Here is a 7,500-nt window from a genome sequence, read left to right on the forward strand (position 1 = left end):
TGGGAAGAGAGGCCCCTTGGTCTTGCAAACTTTTTATGACCCAGCACAGGTAAAGGCCAGGGCCAAGAAGTGGGATTGGGTGTGTAGGGGAGCAGGTGCAGGGGGATGGTATGGGGAACTTTCTGGAAAGCATTTGAAATGTAAATAAAGAAAGTGTAAAAAAATGAATGTGAGTGCCCTTGCATTTGGGGCATAAATGTTCAGAACTGAACATTTCTTTGTGTATTTTCCCTTGATGAATATAAAGTGTCCTTCCTCATCATGCTTGATAACTTTTGATTGAAAGTCTATTTTATTGGATATTAGGATGGCAAATTCAGCTTGTTTCTTGGGACCATTTGCTTGGAAGACCTTTTTCCATCCTTTCACTCTTAGGTAGTGTCTGTCTTTGTCATTGATGTGTTTCTTGTATGCAGCAAAATGCTGGTTCTTGTTTGCATATCCAATCTGCTAGCTTATGTCTTTTTATAGTTGAGTTGAGTACATTAATTTTGAGAGATATTAAAGACAGATGGCTGTTGGTTCCTGTTATATTTGCTTTTGTAGGTTGCTTTATGTACTTGTGCTTCTCTCCTTTTGGCTTTATTGTGAGATACTTAATGTCTTGTCATTTCTTTGGTGTAGGTACCTTCCTTGTGTTGGAGTTTTCCTTCTAGGATTCTCTGTAGGGCTGTATTGGTAGACAAATACTGTTTGAATTTGGTTTTGTCCTAGGATATTTTGGTTTGTCCAAATATATTTATTGAGAGTTTTGCTGGGTATTGTAGTCTGGGCTGGCATCTGAAGTCTGGTGTTATTCTGATAGGTCAACCTTTGTATGTTACTTGGCCCTTTTCCATAGCAGCTTTTAATATTCATTCTTTGTTCTGTGCAGTTAGTGTTTTGATTGTCATATGTCAAAAGGATTTTTCCTTTCTGGTCCCATTTACTTGGTGTTCTATAGGCTTCTTGTACCTTTATGGCCATCCCTTTCATCAGGTTGGGGAAGTTTTCTTCAATGATTTTGTTGAAGACATTTTCAGGTCCTTTGAGCTGGGAATCTTCATTCTACTCAATTTCAATTATTCTTAAGTTTGGTCTTTTTATTGTGTCCTGAATTTTCTGGATTTTTGGGTTATGTGTTTTTAATATTTTGATTTTTTTGACAGTTGTGTCAATCTCTTCTATGGTATCTTCTACATCTGAGATTCTCTCTTCTATCTCTTATATTCTGTTTGTGATACTTATATCTATAATTCCTGACCTCTTTCCTAGGTTTTCTATTTCCAGGTTTGCTTACATTTGTGTTTTCTTTATTGTTTCTACTTTCACTTTTAGGTCTTGGACCACTTTATGCAATTCCTTCACCTGTTTGATTGTGTTTTCCTGTATTTCTTTAAGGAATTTGTTTCCTCTTTAAGGGCTTCTACCTGTTTACCTGTGTTTTCCTGTATTTCTTTCAGTGAGTTATTTATATCCTCCTTAAAGGACTCAATTATCTTCATGAGATAAGATTTTAGGTCAGCTTCCTGATTTTCAGGTGTGTTGGTATATTCACGGCTTGGTGTGGTGGCAGAATTGGGTTCTGATGATGCCCATATATATTGGCTTCCATTGGTTATGATCTTGAACTTGCCTCTTGCCATCTAGTTATTCCTGGTGTTTGTTGGTCTGGCTGACTCTGTCTGGAGTCTGCCTCTTTTGTCCCTAGGTTGCTTTAGGTCTCCTGGTAGGACTGTGGCACTGGCTGTAGCAGACCTCCTGTGGTAACCTCCAACTAGGAGGTCTTCAAAAGGGTATAGAAGCTGTTGTTCTGTTGCTCTGACTGCATTAGATCTCTTGGGAAGCCTTCAGACTGTTGGGTCTTCAGAGGAGCAGTCAAGCTGTTGTCCTGTATGAAGCTGTTAGCCAGGGGAGCCTATGGATTGTGGTTTCTGTTTCCCTGTGTGTAGCAGAAGTCCAGGGAGGCTTTGGGTATGTTGGGTCAGTTGCCCTGCATGCCATAGAGCCTCCAGGAGGTCTTCAGACTGTGGTGTAGGTTGCCCATTTGCTCTGTGTACAGAGGAACTCCTGGGATGCCTTCAAGCTATGGTGTCTTCAGGGGAACAGACAAGCTGGCAATCAGTTGCTCAGTGCCCTGTGTGCAGTGGATCTCCTGGGATGCCTCAGATTGTGATATCTTCAGGGGAGCAGACTAGCTAGCAATCTGTACCAGCAGAAAGGGCTGGGCAGAAGTGGAGTGGTATTCGGTGGGCAGGGGTTTGGGGGGTTAATGGATTCCTGAATCCACTGGGCTCCCAGTGGCAGCTGAGGGGGTTCAGGGGGGTTCTTACCAAATGCTCTGTGTGCAGTGGATCTTGATGTCTCAGGATATGGTGTCTTCTGGAGAGCAGCCCACTTTTATTATTGGGGAAAGGAGTCATGCAACTCTCTGCTCTCTGTTCACAAAGTCTTCTTCCTCGCTGATACATATAAAAAGGCCATCAAGGTATAGGTAACCAGGGTGTTTAGAGTAGGAATGTGACTTTTGAGTCCTCCAACTTGAATTACCAGTTGTCTCTGGCCCTATATACATTTTGTACATTTTTATACATGTCTGGCACATTAAGGATTCCTTCTTGCCAGCTCTCTCATGGAAGAGCAGCAAGCCAGCCATATGGAATGAAACTCAAAAATCATTTGGGGTTGAAATAAAGGAAGACTGTTGCTTCTCTTGTCTCTAAGTCACATAACTCCACCCTGTCACTCCAGTCACTACAGTTAGAAGATGCTGGGGCAAGTTCTTCATGGGAACACACAACAGCCACCCAGTTTCTAAAGAACCTTGCTCAGCCGTATCTGCAAATCATTAAACATTGAATTTTTTTGTGCTGAATTTTATTTTTGACAAGAAAGTGTTGGAATCTCCAGTGCTGAAGTGTCAGCTCTGGGGTTTTGTCACTGTGAGCCTGTGACTCTCTGGCTGGAATGTGGGATCCCACCAAAGTGCCTTCCCAGAAAAGTGCAAATTAGAGCCAGACATGAGCCTTGGGCTCTTTGTATTTCCAAAGATGGTTTGAGTTTGGCCTTGGACTCCAAATGGCTTTTTGGTTTCAAACTAAACTTATTTTAGGTCTTCAATGTCCATTCCTCCCATCTAGCACTATTTTCTAGATTATTTTGATCTGACCCTCCCCCCAAAGGTCAAGAATGTCTATCTTTGGACATATCCATTTGGATAGTGCCCTCGTGGGCACAGACTATACACAAACATAGTCTTTCTCATAGAATACATGGGTGAAAAAGGCAGCTTTGCTCCCTCCAGGGTTAATTTGGGAGGATGCATAAATCACTCAGCTCTGCAAGAAATGTGCTAACGTTCTAAAACTCCCTAGCTGGTCCTATCATTTTAACTACTAAAAACAATGTCAACCACCCCCTGAGAGATGTGGATACTTGACTAAATGGCGATGAATGAAGCAGCCCTTGTGTGTCTGGTGTCTGGTGTCTGGTGAGCTTATCTAGAAAGATATGATCCCCCATTTGGAAAACACCCATCCGCAATGGAGGGAGAAATAAAAATAAAGGGCCTCTTATAAAATTATTACCTTGTCATTTAAGTCAACAGCAGTGATGCCATGATAGAAACCAGCAGTTGTACCACGCGGTTTTATCACTCTAATTACATCAAGAACACAGTAACTGTCTGGCAGAGATAAGATTAAAGAAGGCAGAGCCTTTCTGAAATTTCCAATAGACAGCACCTGGATTTATGGACTGGATTTGTGTTTGGACATTAAGTTCAATTACTTTGCTTCAGCACTGAAGAGTTCTGTCGCCAGAGAAATATCACGTAGCTGGTCCCTCATCATTGCAGCCCTGCCCACCTCCCACCCTGCAGACATTGATCTGTCCACACCAGGCGGGTTGCACTGTCCAGCATAGAAGCTGTCTGTTTTCTTTCCTCTTCTACCCACTCCTTTTTTTTTCTTTTAATCTCCCCAGAGTCTGAGAGACACAGACCTCTTTGCTTGCTGAGCAGCGTGGGATCAACAAGAAACACAGTCACAGAATGTCAGTAGTAAAAGGGTCATTTAGAGTCATCTAATCTGGCTCTTTCTCTCTACAATGGTGGCAACTGAGGCTGAATGATTGATTGTCCAAGGGTTTATCACTAGGACATAAAGCAGAGCCAAGTATTCCAATCCCCTGAGAGAATATGAACCCACTTCCACCTCATACTAAACCTGTGTCTCCCTTTGCTGAGTGCACATGTATCTGCTTTTAAAGAACAGGTATGTAAAATACATGGGATTTTTTAACTTCTCCTCTTCTCTTACCCATTTCAGGGCAGATTTCTGTGTTTCCTTTTTCCCCTTTCACTTTCTTGAAATGGAGAAGGGAAGATAACATATGAGGGCTAGAATTTCTGCTTTCTCCCTCCTTTTTAAAGCTGGAAAGAGCAACAATCAGTTTGGGGACTTTCCATGTGGCTCTCTGTAGGGCTCTCAACCTCTCTATACAACTGGGTTATCTGAAGAGTTGTTTTTCCTTCTTTTTTTTTTTTTTTTTTTTATTAAAGATAACTCAGTTGTATCTCAAGAATTTCTTAAAACAGAGGTTCTTGGTCTCCTGCTTGGCCTAATCATCAGAATCCATAGAACTAGAATTAGTATTTAACTTGATTCTAATAGAACTCTTACTGGCTAACTTAGCATTGAGTAACAGACACATCTTGGAAACTGAAGTTTGAGATAGAGAAGGCAGAAGTTTTCCACAGGAAATAAATGGAAGGAAAACAAAATCCCAAGACTGGGAAGATAATTCAGTTGGTAACATATTTGCTTTACTTGCATGAGAGCCTGGGTTTGATACCAAGAATACACACATTAAAAACCAGGCACAGTGGTATGTGCTGGCAATCACAGCTGTGATTAGGAAGTAACACGTAATTCCCTGGAGCTCTGTGGATAGCCGGAGTAGCTGGTGATGTCCAAACCAGTGAGAGACACAACCTCAAGAAACAAGGTAGATAGTGCTTAAGTAACCACACTTGAAATTGTCCTCTGAGCCTCCATACATATGTACATACGGACTCACATAGTCCCTGCCCCATATACAAGGACCTTGGTGGGTGTGAATGTACACATACATGTGCTCATATACGTATATGTGCTCATATACACACACATGTTCTCATATATACATATGCATATGCATCCATAAAACATGTCCAACTCTAGCTCAAGCCCTCATCGTGTTCTGGAAAGTTATTTAGCCTCTCTTAGACTTGGTTACTGTCTATTAAAACTGGTCGTTTTTATGTACTTGCAATTATTACATAATGCATTTATGTTTCATATCTGTGCAAAGCCCACATGCAACGTATGCTCAACATCTGGCAACAGTATGTATGCAGAATGCCATAGATCTTAAGCTCACACCACACAGCTGTTCCCTGGCTTCCTCTTATATACTCACCACCCACACCCTTTGGTCACCTTTGTGTGGGCACTGAACTGTAAGTGCTCTCATCTCTCTGAGTCTGCTGTTAGTGGAATCATAAACCAATAGGACATTCGTGGATCTGACCTCAAAAGCAGAGTCATCTGAAAGGTACCTGTAATTTTCTGTACTGTTCTGGAAGCATTTAAGCTACTGTAAACAACCAGGATCTTAGACATCATGGCTGAATTCTGCTGTGGCCTGGCCTTGGAGCAGGAGTAGCTCTGCTGGGATTTTGTTTATTTGGCAGGTTGGGAAAATAGAAAAAGAAACTAGAAACGAAGATCGATCTTTGATCTCAGCAGGAGACTCTGAGTCCTCTTGGTAACCTACATCTCCCACCAGCCCAGTGATACTTGCCCCCATCTACCTTATGTGTATAATGTGTGATAGGAGCCTCTAATCACTCATGACCCTGTCCTTAATTTATTGCAGCTTGTCTTTTGCATGTATTAAGGTCACCAACGGTCTGCTAAGTACAAATCCAATGGCTTTACTATGACATTCTCAACATAACTGTTTTCCCTAACCTTGCAAAGAATGGAACATTCCTTTTCTAAGTCAATTCAGATTTAAGAAATCATTTTTAAAAAATTCTATGAGGCTTACAATGTGTCAGGAAATAATCCCAAGTGGTTTTCAAATGTTAACATATTTTTTTCCCACATCACAGCCCTATGAGGTAATCCCATTTAATGAGGATACAAAGAATCAGAGAGATTAAATAACTTGCTCGTGGTTACATGCTTTGATGGCAGAGTTGAAATCAACCCTACTTATTAAGTAATGTTGTACTGACCAAAATGGTAAAGCTAACCCCAGACTTACATTTGACAGAATTGGGGAGACCAGCTGGCTAGCTGCCTATTGAATTATTGCATCATTTTCCTCTTCCACTGGAAAGAATTCTTGGACTTGGATATCTCGGGTATGAGAATGCCACTGGGTGCCCACTTCAGAACTTCCACTGCCATTCGCTTGCTCTGTTGCTATACAATGCCATTGGCAACATACTGATCCAACATAAACAGGATACAAGAAACTACTGTTTCGACTGTGTTCTTCCTAGCCCTTTGTAGCCTTCAAAGTTCTAGCTCTATCGTGGAGTCTTGATGAGCATAATAGAAACCCATTGCATCTCTAGAACCACAGATAACCAGGTTTCAGGCCACTGTCACTCACTGGCTCTTCTCTGAACCCTTCAATTCTGCAAAGGATACAAAACCCGTGAGTCAGATGATCGCCTTGTCTTGCCTCTCCTGGTTTTCACTGCTAAAGTCTCAACATTAGGAAAGCTTTTGTTCTTCTAAAGTGGGGACAATTAGTCGCCAAACACTAAGAGTCAACTTGAGGCTTGATTCTCCTTCAAGAAATACAGATGTCCTCACTAATCACAGGCACACTTCCACTTGTTAAAGCGTGTCTCATTGAAAGTGACACCAGCCAGACTGAGCCATATGGAGGCAAGAGCTTTATTTTGCTTGCCACTCTACCCTGTCTCTGTCACCAAGTTCCTCCACTTTAGTTCCTGGTAACTCACTAGTCAAACTCCAGATCCTCTTCTTTCCAGCATGTGGAGCTTTCCCTGAATGCCCATTTTGAACAACACACACACACACACACACACACACACACACACACACACACACGAATGACACATGGTCTAACTATGTAGCCAGGCTGGCTCTGAGCTCACAACCCCTTTACCATAGCTTCCTGAATGCTGGGATTAGAGGTAGGCACCACCATGCCTAGCTTGGTAACATTTCCAAGCCTCATTCTCCCTGATGTGCCAAAAAGGCAAGCATAAGAGGATACTGTGACAGCCAATGACTGTAAACAATGTGATAAGCTTAACAAAAAATCATGGACCATCTTTTTCAATGAACTGAAAAGTAAAACAGAGAAAGAACAGAGACAAAAAACGAACAGCCTTCCAGCCATGGCTGGAAGAGTTGCATGGGGCAGCTGTCCATACTCACCTTTCTCAGCTTGGGCAGGATATAGACCTTCAGTAAAGAGTAAAACTCTTCTATC

The sequence above is a fragment of the Mus pahari genome, chromosome 1 (assembly GCF_900095145.1).
Source record: "Mus pahari chromosome 1, PAHARI_EIJ_v1.1, whole genome shotgun sequence".
NCBI classification, from domain to species: domain Eukaryota; kingdom Metazoa; phylum Chordata; class Mammalia; order Rodentia; family Muridae; genus Mus; species Mus pahari.